The sequence below is a fragment of the Microcebus murinus genome, chromosome 15 (genome assembly GCF_040939455.1).
Source record: "Microcebus murinus isolate Inina chromosome 15, M.murinus_Inina_mat1.0, whole genome shotgun sequence".
NCBI lineage: Eukaryota > Metazoa > Chordata > Mammalia > Primates > Cheirogaleidae > Microcebus > Microcebus murinus.
The window spans coordinates 17,618,604-17,645,507 of NC_134118.1; the positions used below are offsets into that span (position 1 = coordinate 17,618,604).

The window sequence follows — 26,904 nt, forward strand, 5'->3', positions numbered from 1 at the left end:
CTCTGGAGACCCCAAATACAGGGAAGAACAGGAATTGCTGATTGTATTCAACTCCCAGTTCCAAATTGTTGAGGAAAGGCATGTGTACCCACGCCTTTGGCCAAGTGCTAGCTCTGTTGTTACCACTAAGCAATTTGGGCGAAGAGAAGTAAAGAGTGAGTTAAAATAAAAAGAGATGAAATGGAAATGAAATTATATGAAGGAAAATTGAGAAGAACCAAACTGAAATGAGAGACAGAAGGTAGCAAATGATCTGAAAAAAAAAAATCATGAAGAGAGTGATTTAGAGGTAAAATGTTTGGCTGGCCTCCTCTGGCTCTGCTCTCCTAAGGCCAACTAGCCTTTCCCCCTTCCTTTCACCTTTGCCCATTTGCTGTCAGGGTCAGGTGGGAAGATTTAGCAGGGGAGCTCCAGTGGTCCCTCCTAGTGGCCCTAGCACTTGCACTTTTCCTTAGGTCTTCTGAGTCCAGCCCACCATGGTTACAGAGAAGTGACTCAGCTCTCAGGGGCAGCCAGAGCTGTGTAGACCTTAGCAAACTTAGAGAGCATGGCCTAGTGGAAGTAGTGTGGACTTTTTTTTTTTTTTTTTGAACAAGAGCAGGTTACAGGAAATGTGGACTTTGATTTCAGACAGATGGGTTCAAATTGAGGAAGGTCATAAAATGATTAGATGGCAGAGTGAGTGATAATAGAAATAAAATGACTCTCAAAAGGAGAGGGAGCAGGGGTAGGATCATGCTAGTTTGCTGTTACATAGTAGGAAATTGGGGATATTAAATTTCCCTTTGATTTCACTACTCAGTTACAAATCAACATTCTTTTTATCCTTGAACTGGGTGAGATAGAGTCACTATATAAATATTTAGTAAAAAAATAAAGCCAACTTTTCTCTATCTCTAATTTCTATTTACCTCTATTGTTTCTTAATTGTTTGCCCTCACTGACCTTCCCCCTCCACATCTCCCTTCTAGGAAGGCTTGTCTCTTAGGGACTTGTTGCGGGACTGAGCTTAGAGCCCACAAAGGCAGGAGGATCTCAATGTTTGTTTGCTTTGTCCTTGTTAGAGCTCTTCTCCCTGATTTGTCCTCTTACTCTTGTCCCTATCTCCCATCCTCATTAGTTCTCCACCTGCAGCCAGTAGTCCTTTCTCAAACAAAAATATGATTTCATTATTACTTGGCCTATAAAATTTCAATGCCTCCCCACCATCTATGGAATAAAGTGCAATTTTTAAAACATGGCCTAGAAGACTCTACGTGATCTGGCCTCTGCTCTCCTCTCCAGCCTTGTCTCTCCATTCTTCCTCCAAGTCACCCCCCCCCATTCAAGAAAGGGTCCTCCAGCCATAGTGAACCTCTTTAAATTGCCATATTCTTTCTTACCTTTGGCTTTCTCTCCATATTGTTCCCCCTACTGGAAAACTCCTTCTTCTCCTGCTCTCCTGTTGCAGGCCAAATTCTACTTCCTCTTCAGGTCTCATGCATACTCCCCTCCCATGTGTGCCATCCTCCATCAGATTAGCTACTTTTAATGGCCTGTTTCTTGTCTACCCCCCTCCCCATTCAGCTTGTTGGGCAGGGACTTTGTCTTTCTGGTAGCTCTTCCACTCCCAGCACCCAGGAGTGTCATGCACTAGGAAGTGTTCAATAAATGCTGGCAGAAAGAATAAGAACACTAGCGCCTTCTTCCTACTTATCACCCCTCTTCCCCTTCACCTCTGCTCATATCAGCTCCGTTGGTCCTCTCTGTTGCGATGACTTATTTGGTAAGTTTATCTTCTAATACCTACCTCCTACCCAGTAGAGAAACCGGACAGTTTTAGTAAGTGCCCATTTTTTTTTCAGCCCTCAGATTCGAAAGTTATTTGATAAATTTAGAAATGAGAGTGGATTAATATGGAGTCACTTTAATACATATTTGCATTTTTCAAGGCTCTGGTCCAAACTGGTTAAGAAGTTAATTTCTATCAGCCTTTAAATCATAACATGACTGACTGTGAATAGTGCTATACTGCCTTTAACCCATTCTCTCTCTCTCTCTCTGTGTATATATAATTGAATGAATGAATGATTGAGAGAATAAGTGGAGTGCCATTTAACAGTTCACCTTCCACAGTCCCACTAGGGATTGTGTCACTGCCAGCTCCTGCATGTTAGCGATACGGTAATGGTTCCCAGATCCCTTCCTATCCTTATCTTCTATATTATTCAGCAAGCTCTGCCCATGCTAGTTCGTTCTCCATTAGAACGCTCTCCTTTGAACACATCCACCTGCTCCTACCCAGAACCCCAGCCTCAGAACCGAGTCTCTCCCAAGTGAGAACGGAGGCTCCCGGGCATGTTCAGTAACCAAAGCCAGAGTGTAATTAACCGCTCTCGTCCTGACTCCGGGGCCCTGACGACAGGTGGCAGGTATCAACAGTGCTGGCAAAAAAATAAAATAAATAAAAGACTTGCCAGGCCTTGTGCGGCTGAACGTATCCTTCCCGAGGAGGCCAATCTACCGTCCTGGCACCCGAAGTTCCAATAGTGGGGATGTCTGCATGGTACAAACACTAAAATGGAAGGAGTTATTTTGGACAAATGAAAGCGACTGGTTGGAGAGTCTCCGAGCTCACTCTCTGCATGCCTCTCAAGTGTTAAAAATGATGTTGTGGTCAAGACAAAAGAGGACAGAGGCAGGGGATGAATGTAAATGCTGCCCTACTTTGAACGTCCTTGGGCAGATCAAAGATTTTTTTTTTAAAAGGGCTTTCTAAAGTTGCCCGGCTCGGAAGAATTTCCAGGACCGCGTTCGCAGCGCCCTTCCCGAAGGGAGCGCGTTTCTGGGGGAGGCGCGCGCGCGCGGGCAGGGAGGCGGCGGCGAGGGGCCGCGGCGCTCGGAATAAACAGCGGCGGGCGAGGCGCGGCGGCGCTCGCGGGGAGGAGGGGAGCGGGGCGGAGGGCGGCGGGGCCGGGAGCCTGAGGCGGGAGGGCAGCCGGGGCGAGGGGCTGGTAGCTAGGAGACACGAAAGCCTTTGATACCTGAAGCCGCTGCCGGGAGAAGCTGGCGGCGGACCCGAGCGGGCGCACGCCCTGCCGCGCCCGGGTCCCCCCTCAGCTCCATACTCCGACCTCGCGCGCAAGGTAAGCAGGGGCGCGGGGTGCCGGGCTCGCCCTCGCGCTGCCGGGGCCCGCCGTGCCGGGGTCCCGCTCGGCTTCCCCACGGCTGTCACCTCCTCACCTCCTTCTGTCCCCCTCGCCCCGTCTCAGTCCTCACGACGCCGCGCTGACGCCCCGGCGGGCGGCCAGCCCGCAGGGGCTGCGACCCGCGTTTCCGCGCGGCGGCGGGCGGAACCTCCGCCTGCTCTCCACGCCCCACCCCTCAGTTTCTCCCCTCTCCCGGGGCAGCTCCCGGAGCCCCGCGACCCCAGCTCTGGGGGCTGGGGAAGGCGCTAGGTCCTCCACCTTCTCCAGGTTTGTGGCTCAAACACGGACTCACCTATTCCTCCTAGGGTCTGCAGTAATTTCCAGGCTGAAATGTCACAACTACTCTCCTTCCAGAACATACCTTTCTTTTTTTTTTCTTCCTTTACTATCCTAACTTTGAAAAGAATTTTGGCTATTGATCAAGGTAAATGTACCATCTTATTTTTTTCTATTTGCACCGGTTGAGGTTCTTTTAAGTATTGTGAGAAGTTTACAAGGATTTCAGGGTGACTGGTTGCTAGAACATTATCACAGGTTAAAGCAATAGCTAATACTCAGGAGCTGGGGGGAAAAAATCAGGCCCTCACCCTGAGATCCTGATTCAGAATTCTGGGGTTTGGGTGTGGGTGTGGGGGCGCGCACAGGTCTGAGCAAATTTAAAACACCTCAGGTGATTGTGATGGCTCCCCCTGCTCTAGTATCTGTAAAGTCCACGAGGGAGTGAGAGGGGCAGCCAATTTTGGTAAGCATCACTTGGAAATGTTAGTGTGAATAGAGGCTAAAAACAGAGTGAAAAGAGCGATAGCCAGTTCCCCTCAAGTTGATCAGTTTGGTGTGTTATCTTTGGTTCTGGGAGGGAAATTTTGGGAAGGGAGGGTTAACTGTTAATTTGAAACTCAAATGTAGGCTGGGGAGAAATGCCATACTTCTGGGAGACCTGGTTAAAGAGTTAGCTCTTGAACATCAAATTTTAAAATGTAAGAATTCCTTTACAAGTATTCTGGCGATGAGAAAGGACTGAGGCCTATTCTCATGAGAATCAGAAAATCTTCCTTCACTGCTCCCTTGACTGAGGTTTTGTTAATAATCTAATGCAGGTTATTGGCATTTTTATGTGTTGCTTACCTTAAGGCTGAAGACTCAAATAAATGGACTATTATCTCCAGGAACCAAGAGGAAGAGTTTTCATATGAATTAATTTAGATCCTGTTTGCACTCTTAATTATTTGAACCAAGTTCTTCTATCCTAAATTGATTAAGAGAATCTGTAAATTATATTGTATTTACACAAATACTAATGTTTCTCCATCTTGCCCTTTGTCATAGATGCACATCTGCTGCTTTTCATGTATCCATGTATGTACCTGAACCATATGTACCTATCAAACTATCAAAGGGTAACTACCAGGGAAAATAAAGATTTTTATTTGTCTATCTTTTGAAAAATTGAAGTGAAGGACTAATTTTAAAAAGTACCATAAAGTAGGCATAATATTAGAGTGTATTTTCCTTTTTGTGAAACCAGATGCCTGTTATGAAATAGGGATGATATTCAGTACTTGCTTTCAAGGATATTAAGGACAAGCTGGAGCCTGTCTGTAAAGTATTTTGAACTTTTAAGAGTCACTGTCTAGTTATTGAGTCAATGTGATTGTTTTCCTGGCAAACTTTTTCTCCTTTCTAAAATTAACTTTCCCCCAGGAAAAATAGTACAGATGCACATGATTCAGCCAACCAAGTCCAGCAAATACTGTTTGAATTTTTAAAGTGATACTAATTCATCCCTATAGATCTAGGGTTTGCAACGTATACCACAAAATATGCAGAAATACTCATTGCTTGCTGACCATTGCAAAGTGTTAGCTTAACAAGGGTAGTTATGGAAAGGGCATGATATTATGTTATACATTTTATTGTTTTAGGCAAAGCTATTATTATTTTCCTAAGATTTTTGTGTACGCATGTACACTGGATCTGGGACTTGCATAATTATATATATTAAAATATATATATATGTAACACATGTTTTCAATAGGAACAAAATCCACAATATTTTTCTCTGTGGTGGAGCATTAGGTTTTGATTACTTTTTCATAGAAATTTTAATATGACAGAACTAAGAGCTTCAAGGAAATAATTCCATAAAGATCTGTTTGGAACTAGAAGTCCTTTTTTAAAAAAAAGTTGTTTGAAGCCCTTATTTTACATGCTCAACCTACATAGAACAGTTCTTTGTGAATAAGGGTAGTAGATCCAGTTCTGGCAGCCTCAGACAGTGGATGATTAGACCCTGCCACTCTTCTCCAGACCTTTAATTTGGTCTGTAACTTGATGCTTCACTGACCCTACACTCTCCCTGCCACTCTAACTCACAGAGGAATTGCTGGCACTCTGGGTTGAATTTTTTCCCCTCCCATCAATTAGAACATGTTTGCATAGGTTGCAGAATGCAGTTACATTTTTAGCTCAGTATTCTAAGAAATACCTTCAGCCCTGAAGAGAGTGGTCTTAGTGCAGCCTACATCACAAATTGCCTGTTTCATTGAGTGATGTTAATTTCCCAGTGATTCAACTATATATAAATAATAGAGTTATAGAGTACTAAAATTATAAGGCACTTTAAAAGTCATCTAGATTTTAATCATTTCCTCCTACAGATGGAATATTGAAGTGCGTGCTCATAGCCATAATCCAGACTTTGGGAATAGATATTAAATTGTATGTTCTTTCAAGTTTTTTTTAGTGATGAGGATTTTGTTCATTTGAGGTGAATTTATTTATGAGTTCAGTAACGTAGCAATGATAGCAAAGTCGGTTGCAAATTTCAGCTGGTTTTCCAACGAAGAGTGTGGCTTTCAGGGCAATGCAGGTCATTCACAAAGGCAGTGAACTACTGTAAACTAGCATCCTAGGTTTTTCATTATGTTGGGTGGGGACTACTTGAACTGAAAGACAGAAGAGGAGTACCCTAAGACAAATGAGTGTAAAGAGAGAAGAAAGAGTAAAGTAGTGGGTATGTGAAGAACATGACTTACTAAATGAGCAAATCATTCAGGAATGGTTAGCCTTTACAGCCTGCCTTAGAGATTGTCATCTGAAATAATGGAAACCATTACTGGAGGTTCTAGCCCTCAAAACCCTACTTCAATAAGGCTTGCCCTTTGGAAGTCTGGTTTCTTGATGCTTTTATCTTTCAAGATCTTCTGTGTTGAAGATCTACTTTCCCAAGATTCTAGTGGTGAATATTTTTATTTTCTCACTAGTTTTATCAAAGAATTTGTTCTCATACATGGGCACTGAGAGAACTGAATTCAATTCAAGAGACTATATAGAAATAGAGAAGTATTCTTGCTATTACCACAACTTGCTACCATTTATTGAGGTACTTTACATACATTAAGAAAATATCTTCACAGCCTTAAGAGGTCGCTATTATTATCACCTTTTTATAGATCTGTGATTCACATAAGTTACCACTTCTATCAAGGACCTGTACCTCTTCTTAACACTACACTGTTTCCCTGATGAGTGCAAGCTGTTGAGTATGAGTCTGTAGATGATGAAATGGTCATTTCAGATATCTGAGATACTTCCTAATTCTGAAAAGACTTTATAAAAGTCTTTATATGTTTTTATATTTTAGTTTAAATGTATTTAATGTGTGAAACTAAACAGTCTTACATTGATTTAATGATCAAAGACAACTGGTACATTTAAAATATGTGTTCCAAAGTGGAATTCATCCTGAATAATCAAGTATCTTTAAAAACAAATTTTCTTTTTTTTTTTTTTTGTTTTATTTCGGCATATTATGGGGGTACAGATTTTAAGGTTTCAATAAATGCCCATTTCCCCCCTCCCCCAAAAGTCTGAGTCTCCATCATGACCATCCCCCAGATGGTACACATCTCACTCATTATGTATGTATATACCCGCCCCCCTCCCCCCTCCCACCTGCCCAATACTCTATTACTGTAGTACCTATGTGTCCACTTAGGTGCTACTTAGTTAATACCAGTTTGCTGGAGAATATATCTGGTGCTTGTTTTTCCATTCTTGGGAAACTTCACTTAGTAGTATGGGTTCCAGCTCTAACCAGGAAAATATAAGATGTGCTATATCACCATTGTTTCTTAGAGCTGAATAGTACTCCATGGTATACATATACCACATTTTATTGATCCATTCTTGGATTGATGGGCACTTGGGCTGTTTCCACAGCCTTGCAATTATGAATTGTGCTGCTATAAACATTCGAGTGCAGGTGTCTTTTTTGTAGAGTGTCATTGGATCGTTTGGGTAGATGCCCAGCAATGGGATTGCTGGATCAAATGGTAGATTCACTTGTATCACTTTAAGGTATCTCCATAGTGCTTTCCACAGAGGTTGAACTAGTTTGCAGTCCCACCAGCAGTAAATTTTCTTTTTTTTTTTTTTTGAGTCTTGCTCTGTTGCCCTGGCTAGAGTACAGTGGCATCATCATAGCTCACTGCAACCTCTAACTCCTCGGCTCAAGCAATCCTCCTGCCTCAGTCTCCTGAGTAGCTGGGACTACAGGCATATGCTACCATGTCTGGTTAATTTTTCTATTTCTTTATAGAGATGGGGGCTCGCTTTTGCTCAGGCTGGTCTTGAACTCCTGGCCTCAAGTGATCCTCTTGACTTAGCCTCCCAAAGTGGTAGGATCACAGGTATGACCCACTGCACCTGGCCCAAAGCAAATTTTCTTTATAATTTCATGAAATTTTGGTGATTCACAAGACTTCTATAATATGACTAATTAGCACACTCTCCATTGCTCCCTACAAGTGATTCTCTACTACATGATAACTTTTCCTTCAAGGCTTTTTAGAAGTTCTGTTTTTAGTGTCATCATCCTGCCAGAGCAGTTGTAAATTAAAATGTATACTACATTATTCAAATTTACTTTATGTCTTCTTTATATTACTTTTTTTTCTTTTCTTTTTTTTTTTTTTTTTAACAATAAATCTTGGTGAGAATTCTTTATATTACAGTTATAGTGTTGTATTGCTTTTTTTTGACAGTATGTATGTATTTGGCTATATTTTCTATGAATTTCATTTCAGAATAGGAAAGGGGTAGCTGCAAAATGTGTTATAAAAGTGAATATTAGTCTGAAGGGTTGAGTCATTGCTCTATATATTTCTAAGTCTGAGACAAATATAATTTAGCAGTAGAAGTTTTGCCTTTCATTTTATGAATTTATACATTTTAATCTGTTTCTTTTGGCTTTTGTTATTCTGCTTGATTGACATTCAGCCTTTTTACATAAAGAGGTGAATAGTTGCTTTAACCGTAGGAGTGAGTCTCGCACCCAAAGAAGGCTCTTTCTTTCATCACCATTCTTCCATTGCATTTATCTCCATATCCCTAAAGGCAGAGACTGTTCTCTGAATTAGGAGGTTCATAGAAAACTTTTGTGAACACTTTGAAAGGCCCCAGGTCTAGTTACATACAGCCCATGGCCACACCCTTGGCATGGTCCAACTTGCAGGTCTGCAGCTTGGGAATGTGACCAGAATGTTAATCCATACTTTCCCTTCACTCCCTTTTAGAAAGTGTATAAATGCCTCATGAAATTTTGCTTTAAATTTTCAAGCAAGTTCTTGTAACCTAATACTTTTCCCCATAATATTAAATTAGCCCAGATTTTTTTTTCTTTTAAAAGTCAAACTCTCCATTAATTAATATACTTTAATACTTTCTCACTATTTAAATGTTTTCTGTGAAACCATATGAATATAAAGAGGTAGCAGTATTTGGGGTATTGTATTTAAATTTGTTTATATTTAAGTTTATAAATAGGTTTATGAGAAGGGTTAAGAAGCATGTCATACATGTACCTTATTTTACGTTTTGGGTTGGGGAAATACAGAGGAATAGAAAGATGACTAACAAAACTACCTCCAAACCTAGGGATAACCACATCTAACTGACTTTTGTAGTTTTTATTATTTATTTATTTGTTTTTTTGAGACAGAGTCTCACTCTCTTGCCCAGGCTAGAGTGCCGTGGTGTCAGCCTAACTCACAGCAACCTCAAACTCCTGGGCTCAAGCAAACCTTCTGCCTTGGTCTTCCAAGTAGCTGGAACTACAGGCATGGGCGACCATGCCCAGCTAATTTTTTCTCTATATATTTTTAGTTGTTCAGCTAATTTCTTTCTATTTTTAGTAGAGACGGGGTCTCACTCTTGCTCAGACTGGTTTTAAACTCCTGACCTTGAGTCATCTGCTCACCTCGGCCTCCCAGTGTTAGGATTACAGGTGTGAGCCACTACGCCTGGCCCCTAATTTTGTAGTTTTTAAACTGTGAAAAAGTGTGTGAGCATATATGTGTTCAAGTTTTGTTGTTACAGAATTAAGATTTTTTTTCCTATGCATTCTTGTTTTTGACCCACTTTAAAAAAATTTAACAATATATCATTAGAATTGGCCATGCTATTGAGAATTTTTTTTTCACTATCTGGATTATACTATTTTACTTGCTCACTTTTCCTTTGATAGTTTGGAAGGTATATATCATATTTTTAAAATCCACTACCGCTGCCTTTAAGGTTTTCCCTAATCAATATATGCCTGTTTTCCCTAATCAATGCCAAGAAGAAATTGTATTTATTAACTTTCTTTCTCTAAGATGGGAAATTTGGCATATTTTCTACATCTTTTTTCCACCTCCCACATTTCCTAGTTTTTTGTTGATATAATCTAGGATTATTAAAATGAAATTTATAATTGTTATTAATAAATGCTGAAGTCATGCATTTTGTAGTTAAATAACTTTAGACAGTTTCTTGAAGCCTTATGCCCATACGGGTCAAGTTTATTTAGACTTAACTCTGTTTAAGTTGTTTGTTTCACTGCTTACACCAGTTTTTTTTTGGAGACAGAGTCTCACTCTTGTTGCCCTGGCTAGAGTGCCCTGGCATCAGCCTAGCTCACAGCAACCTCAAATTTCTGGGCTCAGGCAATCCTCCTGCCTCAGCCTCCCGAGTAGCTGAGACTACAGGCATGCACCACCATACTCGGCTAATTTTTTCTGTATATTTTTGGTTGGCCAATTAATTTCTTTCTATTTTTAGTAGAGATGGGGTCTCACTCTTGTTCAGACTGGTTTCAAACTCCTGATCTTGAGCGATCTGCCCACCTTGGCCTCCCAGAGTGCTAGAGTTATACAGGTGTGAGCCACCGCACCCAGCTTACACCAGTTTAAAAATATTACAATTCCTTCATCCATAGGTTCATGTCAGAACTCGTTTAAGTATATATCCAAGTCACTGTTTTAGGAGGCCATGAGTAGCTGAGAATGTCTTTAAGAAAATTTTTTCAGGATCCACTGTATAGATTAGAATGTTTTCCTATTTTTTTTACTTTATATTATATAAGATACTTGAGTCACAGACTTTTACCTCAATGTTTTCCATGTATTGCTCCATGGAATTCTATCAATTAGGGTTGCAGAAGAGAAGTTTGAGGACTGTCTGGTTCCATTTCCTTAGTAGTTAATATTTTTTTCTTCCTGGATACTTAAGGCATTATTTTCTTTTCTCTAAAAAAATTCTTTAAAATTTTTTATCAGACCATATTGTGGTGATCATCTGTTTTATTAATTTTTCTTGATACTTTTTGAGTAGTTTAGCTTTGAAAATAGAAATCTTTTTATAATCTTAGTATTCAATTTTTCTGATTATTCTTTTATTGATACTTTTCTTCTTGGAGTTATGTAGACATATACGTATTTATCTTCCATGTCTTTTATTAATATTTAGCAAATTTAATCTTTTTTTACCTTTTCTTAGAATATTGGTAGAATTTCCCAAGCTTATCATCTACTGTGATTAGATTTTTAGTCATTTCTGATCTGCTACTCACTACCTCTATTGCAACTTTTTACTTGGCAATGTTTTTGGTATCCAAATAGTCTTTCCACTGAGTCCACTAAGTAGAAAATCTGTAAAAGTTTATACTGTGCAGCAACTTTATTTTAGCAGACACCCTTTGTGGTAATTCCTTACAAACATCTCCTTCTTTTGAAATATACTGTTTTCATACACCTAGTGTTTGTTGTCTGTGTACTCTATCTTAGAGAGGTAATGTCTGCTAGTCCAGAATAAGGAGTTAAGATGGATACAGTGTGGTCCCCTGGCTGACTCCATGGTCAGATGAAAGGAGAAGAAAAAATTGAAATGTGTGGTTTGCTTTACTACTTTAGAGAGAGGGGAGGAAGAGCAAGAGACAGATGAGATTAGCGGAGGGATCTTGAACTCTACAAAAGTTTCTTTACTTTTAAGTGCCTGAACTTCATTAAAATAGAAACCTTTTGTTCCAGTGTGCAGACACTTTTATACATGATCTTATTTTATCCTTAAAACAGTTGCTTTAGAGTCAAAGAACCATGACCTTTAGATTCAGAAGGCTGTGGAACGGATACCTTCCTAGCACTAATAATGGAACTTTTTGCAAATTACTTTAGTTTTCTTAGTCTCATTTCTTTCACCTAGAAATCAGGGTTTGAACTCCCGGAAAAGGTAATATTTACCCCCATAGAGCTATAAAGATTACACAGGATAATTATATAGGAATTGTCAGAACACAGAATGATGATAGTAGCATTGCATGAGATGGCCTGGAGGGAGTGCGGAGCAAGGAGAGGCTTTCAACAATGAAACCCTGAGGACATAGAGAAGTCAGCTGAAGGAGACTCACAAGCAGTGGCCAAAAGGTAGGAGGAAGAGCAGGAGAGAGTGGAGTGGGGAATCAAAGGGAATATAGAAATTTAAGATGAAAAGAACAGTTATTTGTGCCATGTGTTATAAGGACAAAGAAATTTCCATTGGATTTGGCAATTAGGAGCTTAGTATGACCTCAACCACCATCAGTTTTAGTGGAGAGAAGTAGAGAGATAAAGGTAGAGAGAAGACTATAGTGGAGAGATTAATGACTGTAACTAAGATAGGAAAGTGTAAATAACCAATTAAAAAAATATTTCCTCCTTAGGAGAAAGGGAAAAGATAGGGAAAGGAGAGAGAGAGGTCAGTAGCTAGATAGATACTCAAGACTGGGGAATTGAATTTAGATTTGGAGGAATAGCAAAATTAAAAAAAAAAAAAATTAGGGACTGAAAGTTGCCAAGTTTGAATTTTTTTCAAGTAAGGATATTTATAAATATTACTATCTAATATTATTTTATTTCAGAAAAGAAACAAAATATTTACAATAAAAAGCTAAATAATTTTATGAGAAAGTGTCTCAGGGAAGTTTTTCTTTTCCTGCTTAAGATTTGTCTTTTTTCCTCCTGGGTTCAAGGTTCTATCTCTTCTTCTCCTTTAGCGGGCTGGCTTCATCAGTTGTTTACTCTTGCAAATATTTTCAACCTCTTTTTCTCTGTTGACGCTTTTCCAATGGCATATAAGTCCTCTTAAAGGAAGGACTCTTAAAAGAAGCATAGGTAATGAAGACCTAAGTGAAAGTAGTGGCAGAGGGGTGGGAGGAGAGGCTAGATGGGAGAGATGTTACATAAATAGCGTTAATAGGACTTGGTGACTGATTGGATATGGCAGGTGAGAGAGAGAAGGAAGAATCTAAAATAACTCCCAGGGATCTGGTTTGGGTGATTATGATACATGGTGCTCTCATAGAAAACAAGGACCAGAGCTGGAAGAATGAAAACTCATGACTTCGGTCTAATGTGCTGCAGGGTGTATAGGTCAGGAACTGTGACTCTGTCTTTGAGTCCTCCTCCTACATCCTAACTGGGCTCCCATCTCACCTCAACACCTCTAACCCATTGTTATTACTCTTTTTCATGGTTGGTGCTTAAACCTTGATTTCTGGAGTTATTTAACTATTGGGTGTTCAAACCCTGCTTCCTAGAGTTTGTAAGCCAATAGCATGCATATGTGTATGTGTGTGTGTGTGTATTTTCTTTTACTGAAAAAAAAATGTGTGTGTGTGTGTGTGTGTGTGTGTATATATATATATATTTTTTTTTACTGAAAAAAATGAGCCACTTGATAGAAATATGAGTATATATGTAATAAGATGTTAAAATGGGAGCTTTTTAGTTTCAGTTTTAGCTGTGGCTCAAGATAGTAGAGGTCACATTCCAAAACCAGGTAAGCACTCAATATACAGACTTGGAAAACGAAGCACAGGAGAATCAGCTTCAAGAACCAGGTTAGCTCATTGATCACTTCCAGCCAATAAAAGAGGTTGGAGAGGCCAAGAAAATCATGATTAGAAGTTGATTTTACTAGAGTTGATGATGGGTTTGAGTCCCCCTTCCTGGCCACCATGAGAGAAGCATGTGAGGTACTTGCCCCTTCAGCCGAAGTCTAGAGAAAGGGGTTTTATGCACCATTTGGAGTGTTTCATGTGTATCCCCCCACAGATTGGGAGGCATAGGGGAACAGTGATTCAGGCCTGAGAAATCTAAAGAACAAGAGATTGGTTGACTAGCTCCTCTGACAGTGGAACAAAAGAGATATAGTGCATTGTCCCATGGTTTGATAGAGCACAGTGTTCAGAGTTGTTTCCTAGGGACCAAATGTAGACCATATTGGAGAGTGAAGTGGCCTGGGGTCATCTCAGGTCATGTGGAAGGGCCTCCTGGACCCCAGCAGAGTAAACTGAAGAAACCCATAAGAGACCATGTGCAAAAAGGATCTGCAGGGGAAAGATCCCCAGGGATGGGGTGGACTCGGAGGGTCTCCGCTTCCCTTCCCCATCGCTACTATCTGACCCAGGGCTCAAGAGAAAAAAGTAAGTTTTAAGTGTGCCAAGCACCACATCATGAGCCTTAGATGATTGCATTTGTCTTAGTTAAGGAAGAACTTTCCTGCTGCCTCTTCCTCCCCCAACCTCATCCTCAGAATGAGGGATTGGTTTCTGATAAAATAAATAAATTAGCAATTTGCTAAAGAGAAAAGGATCCTTCCTTGTCCACTTTTCCTGCTGGTGCATGTGGCCAGTGTTCAGCAGGCTATCACCAAAAACAGAAAGAAGTTTAACTTTACATCAAGTTGGAAGAGTTTGAGTGCTATATTAGACTGGACACGTTGACTACAGAACTGATTGATTTTTGGCCTTGGAGATACCTGAAGTGTTTTCATTATTTAAGAAAACCATAGACTAGACAACTATTCTGAATTCTATACAAGGACAAGGGAAGAACCATCCCCACATAATAAAATCAAAGAGTGTATTACGGTTCTTCAGAGAAACAGAACTGATAGGAGATACACACACACACACACACACACACACACAGATAGATAGGTAGGTAGATAGATAGATAGCTATTTAAGAGGAAATGTGTTATAGGAATTGGCTCACATGATTATGGAGGCCAAGAAATCCCACAGTCTATGGTCTGCAAGCTGGAGAACTGGGGAAGCTGGTGGTATGTTTCAGTCTGAGTTAGACGGTCCAAGAACTAGAAGCTCTGTTATATGAGGGCAGGAGAAGATGGATGTCCCAGTTCAAGAAGAGAAAGAATTTGCCCTTCCTTTACCTTTTGTTCCATTCAGGCCCTCAAAGGATTGGATGATGCCCATTTATATTTCTGAGGATCTTGTTACTCAGTCTACTTATTCGAATGCTGATCTCTTCCAGAAACACCCTTATAGACACAACTAGAAAGAATGTTTTACCAGTTATCTGCGTATCCCTTAGTCATGTTGACACATGTGGATAACCATTAGAAAGAAGCAATGGAGAAAGCAGATCAAGTATTAATAATTTTCTTATTATACCCCACAAGTTCTGGTTGTACACATATGTAAAACCACCTGCAGTTTTTCGGGGATGTGTAACCACCGAAAGGAGAGAAGGGAAGGGCATAGATGGTTATTATATGAATTAAATTTATTCACAGAAATGTTACAATAACTCTTTTCTTAAAATTATGCTATCAGCATTTTAATCAGCCAATTAAAATATATATTAGATAATTTTAAACGAGGTTTACAGTTTTTTCCCTGGCTGGGGAAACGATCTGAGAGATTGCTTGTGTATAATAAGTACATAAGACATTTTCCCCTTCTGTTCCAGAGAGCCACAGAAGCAGTAAACAGCTAAGATTAATTGTTCACCATTTGTATTCTGCCATTGATCAATTGAAAAAGAAACCCAACAAATGTGTGTGTTCCTGTAAAACAGTAAAGATGATGCCCATAGCTAATAAACTCTAGAATAAACAAGAATGCTAATGGATTTCTCTTTTCAGCTTTTCAGAATTTTAAAAGGGCTTTATATTAGCTTTCAGATTACCTTCCCAGAATTTGCGATGTTGTTATTCAGTCAAAGTCTTTTAATAGTGAAGGAGTGACAAGGCGACAATCCAAATAACATGTCTATTAATGTGTTCCTAAAAGTTGAAAAGACAATTTGAAAACCACATGAGTTGCACATAAAGTATTTATAATGACAGAATGTGTGCAATTTATTCCATAGAAGTGGAATTCGGACCCAGAGATAGGATATTTGATTGGTCTAAAAGAGTGAAAGAAAGGCAATGATGTGGCATAGAGAGGTGACTCAGCCTTCTGTGGCTCTAAGGAAACCCTTGCTGTGCCTTTAGGATGCCAAGGGCAATGCTGTGTTGCCCTAGTGCTCTGCTGAATGCTGGGTACCATCCTTTTGGATGGTGGTAAGAGCAAGAGTGCTAGAGGTGGCCTGCTAGTAAGTAGTCCCCCCAACTAGTAAGTATGACTCTGGCATATACTGTCTTCTACTATTGCTTTTTCCCTGTGATAGACAAAATGCCAAGGTGAGACCCAAGATTCCTACCTGCTGGTGTACATGCCTTGTAAAGCAAGGGTCCCCTTTACTGTGAGTGGGACTTGTGAAGATGATGGAATAGCCATGATTACGTTCTATCACGTAAGACTCTGTCAAAGTTCACTGAAAAGAGATTCTCCTGCTGGCTTTGAAGGAGCAAGCTGCCATGCTGTGCGAGCCATGTGACCAGGACTCTAGAGCACTCATTAAGTTAGCGGTAAGTTGTTTTATGGCCACAGAAAACTAATACATCCCCCATTTTCTCCAGTCTACACTCTCAGATTTATTATAAGCATCACTGGAAATTCTCATTCTGTTTTTGTGTCCCTTCATATATTTCCCATTAAATTTTTTTTTTCTCTCTGTATTGTATCCTGAGCTTCCTTCAGATTAATCTTTAATTTCATGAATTCTCTCTTCAGCTGTGTTGATCAGTTTCTGTTTTGATAATACAGTATAACAAACAACCTGGAAATTGTTAGGGTGGAAAGCTTAGGTGCTCTTGGCGCTGGTGGAAAAAGGTTTATCATGCAGAGATTACATTATAAAAGTAAAAAAAAAGTTTATTCTTCTTAGAGGAGAGAGAGAGAGAGAGAAGAAAGAAGCGGGGAAGAGAGCAGGGATGTGGCGAGGCATCCCAAAGAAAGAGAAGGGGGTCCCAGCAGCGAGGCCAGTGGCTCACTGATTTTAAGGAGGACAAAGAGAAGAAAAAAATAGTGATGGCTGTCAGTTGATAACAAAAGCAGCAGCAGGTAGACAACAAAAACTGCAGGGATGTCAAAGTCCAACAGCTGGTTTCCTGCCTTCTTGGAGAAGGGATTATTACAGGAGATGAGACTCTGTCCTTGAGATATGGCTGAGGCTGTAGCTTGTTCTTTTGCTGTTAACTCAGGAACTCTGTAAAAGCAGATTCTCAAAACAAAAAAGAAAAAAAATACCAAAAACCAATTTTGAAGGAGAGAGATTTACATCTCTTTTCTGTTCATTCAACTTTTTCAGAGGTTGTGCAAAACAAAACTCCTGCAGGGTCCCTGTTAGTTAGATAACTCGTGGGATTGATCTTTAACCATTACTGGGGAAATTGTAGGATTAGGTGTTTTTTCTACGTGGGATTAGGTGGGATTAGGTATTTTCCTGTTGTTTTTGCAAGGCCTCCCCTTTCAGAAATCTCAGTGGCTTACAACAGGTATCCATTTCTTGCTCACGTGGCAGGTCAGTGGCTGCAGGTTGAGTGCAGTGTCTCTGCTGAAAGGCTGAGGGAGGACCGCCGCTCCTGTCTGGGATGTGAGGTTCTCAAGGTACACAATAGGGCTGAACAAAACTCACCATGCTTCCTAAAGCCTTTGCTTAAAACTGGTGTGCTTGTCATTTAGGCCGTAGTCCAACAAGTCAGTGGCCGAGCCCAACATCAATGAGATGGAGAACTAAATTTCCCCCAGGGGAAGATGAAAGGAATATTTTTGACTAATAATAAAATCTATTATAATTGCCTACTTTTTTCCCCCATTAACAGTATTTTTAGTAGATCTATATCTCTAATTTTCTTTGTGATCTTGTTTTTTTATTTCATAATGTCTCTTTCTTGATTTATGTGTTCTATTCCATCCCTGTCAAACATTTTAAAAACATTAAAATTCGTAGTGCTCTGTTATCTGGATTTTCAGTGGAGTAAGTTCTCTTTTTTGTTTCATCTCTAATCGCCCCTTTCTCAGGCTGGTTTATTTTGCTTTTGTGCCTTTTGACTGTGAGTTCATCAGCATGTGAGTTCTGCATATCCTGGGTTGCCGTGGTGTTCCTGTGAAGCAGTTCTGCATTTCCTCTGTCGAGTTGTACCTGTTTTCTCAGTTTTGGATCCAGTTTCTTATGTAGTTAGGATGCATTTGAAATCCTTCCTCCTCCCTTGAACAGGCTTAAATCTCTTATTTCTCATGAGTGTTTCTTTTTCCATTTATAGCCGAGGGTGCATGGCATGCTTTTGTCCTGTTTCTCCTGAGAGGAAGGTGGTATTTTTTAGTCCTTCCTCCCTCCTGACTTTATGTAAGGTGCTTAATTCCAGCTCCATGTGGTACATAAATCCCACACAAAGAGATGAATATCCTATTGCTATATTTCTTCTATGTCTTCAATTCCTCGTCAGCATTGTGGATTTTGAGTTTTTTGTTTCTGGAGGATTGCCCTTTCTAGCTTCCTACCCATTTAAAAAGATTTTGTTATATTTTATCCAGAGCTTATATGTGTTAGCAGAGATGGATGTGGGATGGGTGGGGATAAGGTGGGATTCCCAGATCAGCTCAGCATGCCTTATTGACTAGAAGTCCTTAAATTCGTTTTGTGACTCCTCCCCCCCAAATTCTATTTATTTTGTATCAGATCTACAGAGTACTTTGGAGGGAATTTGCATATTTAAAATATTGAATCCTCTCATCTATGAATCTGGTGCATATTTAACCTATAGTGGTAGCACTTTGGGAGGCTGAGGTGGGAGGATTGCTTGAGGCCAGGAGTTCAAGACCATCCTGAGCAAGAGTGAGACCCTGTTCCTGTCTCTACAGAAAATAGAAAAATTAATTGGGTGTAGTGGTGTGCACCTGTACTCCCAGCTACTTGGGAGGCTGAGGCAGGAGGATTGCTTGAGCCCAGGAGTTTGAGGCTTCAATGAGCTATGATGATGCCACTGTACTCTAGCCTGGGAGACAGAGCAAGACCTGGTCTCAAAAAAAAAAAAAAAAAAAAAAGACTTCTTTTTAGTGTCTTCCTGAAATTACTGAAATTATGCATTTAAAAGATAGGTACTGTATACTAATTTAGTTCTAGGTTTTATACTTTGTTCCTAGGTATTATTCCTGGCTTATTGAATAACCATGAGCAAATTATCTAATCATTTGGTTGAACTGTTTAATTACTATTATTTTACTCAATGGCTCAGTGAGTATAAAGCAACAAACTTAGTGGATAATTGATTTGTTTAATATTTTTATTTATAAGCTTAGTCTCAACGTATTATAGTGCAGAGATTTAAAATATACATTTATCAAAATTATAATGCATAGAAGTAAAACTTTATCTTATTTTACTTTTTTTATTTCAGCATATTACAGGGGTACAGATGTTTATGTTACACATATTGCCTTTGCCCCACCTGAGTCAGAGCTTCAAGTGTGTCCATCCCCCAGACAGTGTGTACTGTACCTGTTAGGTGTGTATATACTCATCCCCTCCTCTGCCCTCCCATCTCCCTGACACCCGATGAATGTTACTACTATATGTGCACTTAAATGTTGATCACTTAATACCAATTTGATGATGAGTACATGTGATGCTTGTTTTTCCATTCTTGTGATACTTCACTTAGTAGAATGGGCTCCAGCTCTATCCAGGATAATATAAGAGGTGCTAGATCACCACTGTTTTTTGTGGTTGAGTAGAACTCCATGGTATACATATACCACATTTTATTAATCCACTCATGGATTGATGGGCACTTGGGTTGTTTCTATATCTTTGCAGTTGTGAATTGTGCTGCTATAAATATTCTAGCACAGATGTCTTTTTTATAGAATGTCTTTTTTTCCTTTGGGTAGATGCCCAGTAATGGGATTGCTGGATCAAATGGTAGTTCTACTTGTAACTCTTTGAGGTATCTCCATATTACTTTCCACAGAGGTAGTACTAGTTTGCAGTCCCACCAGCAGTGTATGAGTGTTCCTATCTCTCCGCATCCATGCCAACATTTATTGTTTTGGGACTTTTTGTTAAAGGCCATTCTCACTGGAGATTAGTGATATCTCATTGAAGTAAGTAAGAAATATAAGTAAAAATAGAAACACGAACAGAATAGTAAACTAAATTAATATATACGATTTCGTTACTTGATGCATGCCAGAATCAGAATTTGTAAAATCATTGCTTGAAAGCAGGGAATTATGGAACTCTGAGCACGTCTGTTGCTAGACAGGGAGCTCAGCTTTAGGCAACAGACATTAAGTGAGCTGGGTGATCTTCACTGTTAGGCGATGGTAAGAGTCAAAAGCACAACTGAAATGTTAAGTTTCCAAAGAGGCCTTGCAGAGGCATCAGCGGAGACTCTGGATCAGAGGCCATCCCCCTTTCTAAGCAAGATATCTGTGAAATACTGTACAGATCCAATATTAAAGCCTTCTCACCAGCTGTACCAGAAGACGGAGACCATGTGTAGATCTTTCACTACAGTGCCACTATGTAATCAGTAAATTATTATTGCTTACAGAGCCTCATGGATTCAGTGCTATAGAGCTCTTTTCTCGTTGGCTCCATTTTTTAATGTAGTCACTTAGAGCTAGAAGGAAATGGAGAGATTTAGAATTTACAAAGTAAAGGTTTATATCAGAATCCTTTTTTGGAACATTTTCTTTCTTTTTTTTTTTTTTTTTTTTTTTTTTGAGACAGAGTCTCACTTTGTTGTCCAGGCTAGAGTGAGTGCCGTGGCGTCAGCCTAGCTCACAGCAACCTCAAACTCCTGGGCTCTAGCGATCCTTCTGCCTCAGCCTCCCGAGTAGCTGGGACTACAGGCATGCGCCACCATGCCCAGCTAATTTTTTTATATATATATCAGTTGGCCAATTAATTTCTTTCTGTTTATAGTAGAGACGGGGTCTCGCTCTTGCTCAGGCTGGTTTTGAACTCCTGACCTTGAGCAATCCGCCCGCCTCGGCCTCCCAAGAGCTAGGATTACAGGCGTGAGCCACAGCGCCCGGCCTTGGAACATTTTCAAAATACACATGACACCTAATTTAGTGTGGACGGGTTTGTATGTTTGGAAAAATTTCTTGGGTAATCTGATGTAGTCTTCTGATTAGGAATCATTTCTCTGGTCTAACCGCCTTCATTGTGTAGATGAGAGAGTTTACTTGGAAGAAAGAAAAATGCTTCTAATTTTTTTTTTTTTTTTTTTTTGAGACAGAGTCTCATTTTGTTGCCCAGGCTAGAGTGAGTGCAGTGGTGTCAGCCTAGCTCACAGCAACCTCAAATTCCTGGGCTCAAGCAATCCTTCTGCCTCAGCCTCCCGAGTAGCTGGGACTACAGGCATGCACCACCATACCTGGCTAATTTTTTTTTTCTATATATATTAGTTGGCCAATTAATTTCTTTCTATTTATAGTAGAGATGGGGTCTTGCTCTTGCTCAGGCTGGTTTCGAACTCCTGACCTCTAGCAATCCGCCCGCCTAGGCCTCCCAGAGTGCTAGGATTACAGACGTGAGCCACTGTGCCTGGCCAATGCTTCTAATTTAAGATTGCCTTGGTTAATATGGGTAGTTAGAAAAATTTAAGCTTTAATGATTCTATTCCTCCAGTTCTTTCTGAGCTTATGTTTCTCCACCATCAAGTTGTAATTTAGTTTCTGATTTAATGACTTGGGGATTTAGGTAGACCTTTATTTTCAAAACAAATCTCTGTTTTTCTATAATGTAGATGAATAAGCAATGCTCTACACTGTGTTTTGGGTTCCAGAATTGTGAGATGGTCTTTAATTATAATAATTCAAGTTGGTTGTTAACAGCTGCAGCAGAGAGACAACAGACTGACCTGCTCACTCCAATGCTGGAAACCATACTAAAGTTTGTACAGTGTCCATGGGGCAAAGACTTACCCCTAGCAGGAAAATAATTTTAAGACCCAGTAAGTTAATTTTATGTTCACTTATATCTGAAGTAATGAACAGCATGTGCAATTTACAACCTGGAATCATCCCCCATCCTGGACATGTTTAATGACTTTTCAAGTCAGATTTTGGAAACATGGTTCGTAAGTTTTGAGGCTTATGCATATATAAAAGTTTACTTTTTTTCAGAAAGGTAAAGCAGGCTCCTGTAGAAAACTGGATAGTGAAAGTGTCCTTTCCTTACATTGAACAGTGGGAAGAAACCCCAGAGAGAAATCTGTCATTTGTGAAAGAGAAAATAGTATGGTTCATTTTAACCTTAGTTCAGACCATCCACCTTAGTTTATTAGTAGCTAACCAGGGCTGTTTTTTCATTCATTAGGCCCCATGTTCAGCTTCCTTAATGCACAGATCAAGATATTTCATAACATAGGATCTGAATAAAGTATTTTGGATTCAAGTGACCTGCTTCATAATCTTCATAATTCTACCTTTTATTAGAATGGATTCACTTTTTAAAGGAAGTCATATTTTATATTTCACATTTTCTTTTATCAAAGAGGAGTTTATACTATTTTCTTTCCATATTATATAAAATAAAAGAAATTTCTATTAAGATTAGCCTTAATGATCAGGAATAAATGAATGCCCATGTCTCATCAGCTGGTTAGATAGAATAACCTTAGTTTAGGTAAAGTGTATGAGCTGATTCCTAAAATATTTATATAATTAATATAATAATACATAAAAATATTTATATAATTCTACACTGTTTTATAGAATTTACAATTCTCTCAACACTGTTAAGAAAAGAGACAAATATAAGCAGAGAGAAATAAATAACAAAAAGATGTGCATATAGACTTAGTAAAGCATAGTCAGGTCTAGAATGAACAGAAAACTTTTGCTTTGGTTAGGGAAGCTACTTCTAGATGTTAGTGTAAGATTCTTTGAGCAAGACCTATGCAAAACTACATGCTGTCATTCTTGAACAAGGTGAGATTTTCTGCTTCTGTGACTGTTAACAAAACCACAATAAAACAAAGCAAACAAAACAAAGACAAACCAACAAATAATCGTTTTTTAAAATTGACTTCTATAATTGAATGTTGTATTTTTTTTTATATCATTGAGTGTTGTATTTTTAAGAGAAATTATTTTGATTTCACTATTGCTAATGCAACCAGTGAAGAGTCCTCCTGTAAACACTCATAAATTCATGTAAGTTAGTACTGTAGGTCTTTTTTTTTTTTTTTTTTTGAGACAGAGTCTCGCTTTGTTGTCCAGGTTAGAGTGAGTGCTGTGGCAGTCAGCCTAGCTCACAGCAACCTCAAACTTCTGGGCTCAAGCTATCCTACTGCCTCAGCCTCCTGAGTAGCTGGGACTATAGGCATGCACCACCATGCCCGGCTAATTTTTTTATATATATATATATATATATATATATATATATATATATATACATATTAGTTGGCCAATTAATTTCTTTCTATTTATGGTAGAGACAGGGTCTCGCTCTTGCTCAGGCTGGTTTTGAACTCCTGACCTCGAGCAATCCGCCCGCCTTGGCCTCCCAGAGTGCTAGGAATACAGGTGTGAGCCACCGCGCCCAGCCTAGTACTGTGGGTCTTATAAGGCTAGATGAGACCTCAGAAGTCATCTAGTCTCACCCATTTTTTATTTTACAAATGAGCAAACTGATTGACCTGTTTAGGTTATCAGTTAGCTGGTGGTTGAACAAAGATTATTGTTGGAAGTTCCTGATTCTCAGTGACATTCTCTTTAGCTTTTTTGGCTTAAGATTAAAAAATTAGGCACTTAATAAACTGTTGTATATTCAATCAAAGAGGGTCAATGTCTACTTTTTTATGTTTCAAAAATATGGAGTGTGAAAGACCAATAGAACAGAATAGAGAATTCAAAAATAAATTCATATACCTACAGTGAACTTATCTTTGACAAAGATGCCAAGAACATACAGTGAGGAAAGGACAGTCTCTTTAATAAATGGTGCTGGGAAAACTGGATATCCATATGCAGAGTGAAACTAGACCCTTATCTCTTGTCATATATAAAAATCAAATCAAAAATGGGTTGAAGACTTTAAGACCTAAAACTATGAAACTACTAAAAGAAAACATTGAGGAAAATGCTCCAGGACATTGGTCTGAGCAAAGACTTTTAAAGTAATTCCCCCAAAGCACACACAACCAAAACAAAATTGGAAAAATGGGATCACATCAAGCTAAAAAGCTTCTGCACAGCAAAAGAAAATAACAAAGGGAAGGGGCAACTCACAGAATGGGAGAAAATATTTGCAAACTACCTATGTGATAAGGGATTAATAACTATTAATAGAATATATAAGGATCTCCAACAATAATAAAAAATCAAGTAATCCTATTAAAAATGGGCAAAGGATCTGAATAGACATTTCTCAAAAGAAGACATACAAATGGCCAACAGGTATATGAAAAAATTCTTGATATCATTAGTCATCAGAGTAATGCAAATCAAAACTACAGTGAGATATCATTTCCTCCCATTTAAAATGACTTTTATCAAAAAGACAGGCAATAGTGAATGCTTGGGAGGATGTGGAGAAAGGGGCACCTGTGTACAATGCTGGTGGGAATGTAAATTAGTGCAGCCACTATGGAGGATAGTGTGGAGGTTTCTCAGAAACTAAAAAAAAAACAAACGTATGACCCAGTAATCCCACTGCTAGGCGTATCTATCTAAAGGAGGGGAAATCAGGATCTTGAAAGGATATCTGCACTCCCCGGTTTATCGTAGCACTGTTCACAATAGCCAATATTTGGAATCAACCCAAGTGTCCATCAGTGGATGAATGGACAAAGAAATTGTGGTACATATACATAATGCAATATTTTCTAGCCACAAAAAAGAATGAAATCTTGCCATTTGCAACAACATGTATGGAACTGTAGGACATTATGTTGAGTGAAATAGGCCAAGCACGGAAAGACAAATCTCACATGTTCTCATTCATATGTGGGAGCTAAAATATTAAAAACAATTGATCTCATGGAAACAGAGAGTAGAATGATGGTTACCAAAGGCTGGGAATGGTAACGGGAGATTGGGGTATAAAGTGGGGGTGATTAATGGGTACAAAAATATAGTTAGATAGATAGTTAGAATGAACAATATTTGATAGCACAACAAATACAATTAGTGAGGGTATACCTTGAAATAACTATTAATAGAAGAGTGGAAGTAGAATGTCCCTAACACAGAGAAATAAATGTTAAATGCTTGAGGTGATGGATACTCCAATTACCCTGATTTGATTAATTCACATGTATATCTATATCAAAACATCACATGTACCCTATAAAGATATATAATAATTATGTACCCATAATAATTTAAAAAGAAATATTGTGTGTGGTAGTTATTAGTGCCATTCTCCAAATATTTCTGGCTTTCTGCCTTCTGATATTTCATTTCCTGACTCCCATGTGGTTAGATGGGATCTTGTGTCCAATTTGATTAAATTATTTGGGAGCAGAATTATGTGAAACTTCTTAGTAGGAGTTTTTTATTTTTTTAAATTGACAAAAATTGTATATGTTTATCATGTATAACATGATGTTTTGTTATATGTATATATTGTGTAATGCCCAAATCAAGCTAATTACCATATCTTGAGTAGGGGTTTTTAATCCTTGATATGAAACGCCCTAGGGCTCTGTGTGTGGTGGCTCTTCCATTGGCCCATGTCCCTGAGTAGTGATGTCATCATGCTCTGTTGAACCAGAATGGATATTTAGCCTGAGTGAGAAAGCCCTTTTTGTTTTAAGCCACTGAAAATTTGCGGTATTTAGCAAGTTACAAACCTGCTAAAGGGTGTTTTCTTGAAAGGAAGACAATGCTTCTAATTTAGACTGTAGCGTTAAAGGGAAATGAAGAATTTAGGAAGCATATTTGGCAATTTAGGGCAAAAAGAATGATATAAAACTTTTTGCTTATTGAGGGTATCTTTTTGTGGGATGTGTTTCTGTATTATTATTTTGATTCTCCACTTTTTAAAAATCACCTATGGTAGTAAAGTGTGCATTGAATTACTGTCAGAATCAATCTCAAAATCTTTTCAACTATTGTCATTTTAAATTACAGCCAGGATTCAGTAAATTCAACAGAGTCTAGGAATCTGGGTCCTAGTTTTCATCTTGACACCGCATGACCTTCAACCTGTCTGGGTCTCAGGACACTCACTCATCTATAAATAGGTGTTGAAACAAATCATCTTGAATATCTTTCTGGTTCTGTAATTCCAGGAAATCAAAGTAACATGCTTCTAGCTATTTTGGGTGAGGGATCTTAAACACAACTTTAAAATATAAGAACCAGGCTTAAGTATGTCTTGGTGTAACAATTTCAGGAATAATCAGTGCTTAGACTAAAATTTCAACTGTCCCACAACATGATATACTGTACTTTCAGAGTCCTATTTCTTTCGTGAGTACTAGCCATGATTTTTAAAAATATACTTCCAGGTTTTTCTGATATTTAAACATATTTTGTTGTGTCTACAACAACTTCAGTTCAAATCCGAGTCATGGCACCAAAAAAAAAAGAGAGAGAGAAAAAAAGAAAAATCGTATTTTCCTTGTACTTAAGAACTTTTTTCTTCATTAGCCTTCAGAAAAAGTTTCTCAAAGATGTAGCTGAACTGTGCTTCTCTTTTGTTTAACTTGCTTGTTTAGTATTTCCAACATTTCTTATAGAGATGAGGATGCCAAGATCTTTACCACTTTTTCACGAGATTTGCCAACTTTGTCTAAATTTACCTTTCTTTCTGAGTTCTAAGATTCTGGAAAAATACTGACAAGCTCAGCATTCGCCTCTTTTTGATGGAAGTGCAACAATGGCTGCATTTAAAGATCCAGCTATCAAGTCTTTCAGAATTATTTGTTTGCAGTCAACTTTGGGTGGAAGGTTCAAGTGACAAAGTCTTTAGGCTCAGTTGCCACGTGCTCTAATGTGTCACTGATTTTTCACTCTGTCTTTTTAACTTCTGTCTTCTCAGCCCAAAGTAAGCTGGCCACAGAGCCACAAAAACATAGCCCTTGGCCAACAGGTGCCCATGTAAATTATAGTAATTTCATTGTTAAAGGATTGGTAAAAGGACTAGATGGTCAATGAAAGCCAGTCCAGTTGTTTCCTTTTATGTGGACACTCTTCTGGGCTATTCGTTTTTTGCTTATTTTTGTACTGCAGTTCACTAATGTAGTTAGTATTGTAGCATGAT

The 26,904-nt window shown here is 38.9% G+C and overlaps 1 protein-coding gene across 1 annotated transcript in view; it reads left to right on the forward strand.

Annotated features, from left to right (window-relative positions):
* Positions 1 to 2,995: 2,995 nt before the first annotated feature.
* The window catches only part of RNF144B (ring finger protein 144B), a 163,237-nt gene continuing 139,328 nt past the window's right edge, over positions 2,996 to 26,904 (forward strand). The window contains exon 1 of the mRNA XM_076010492.1: positions 2,996 to 3,125. The gene's annotated coding sequence lies outside the window, so the exon portion shown is untranslated. The remainder of the gene's footprint in view (positions 3,126 to 26,904) is intronic.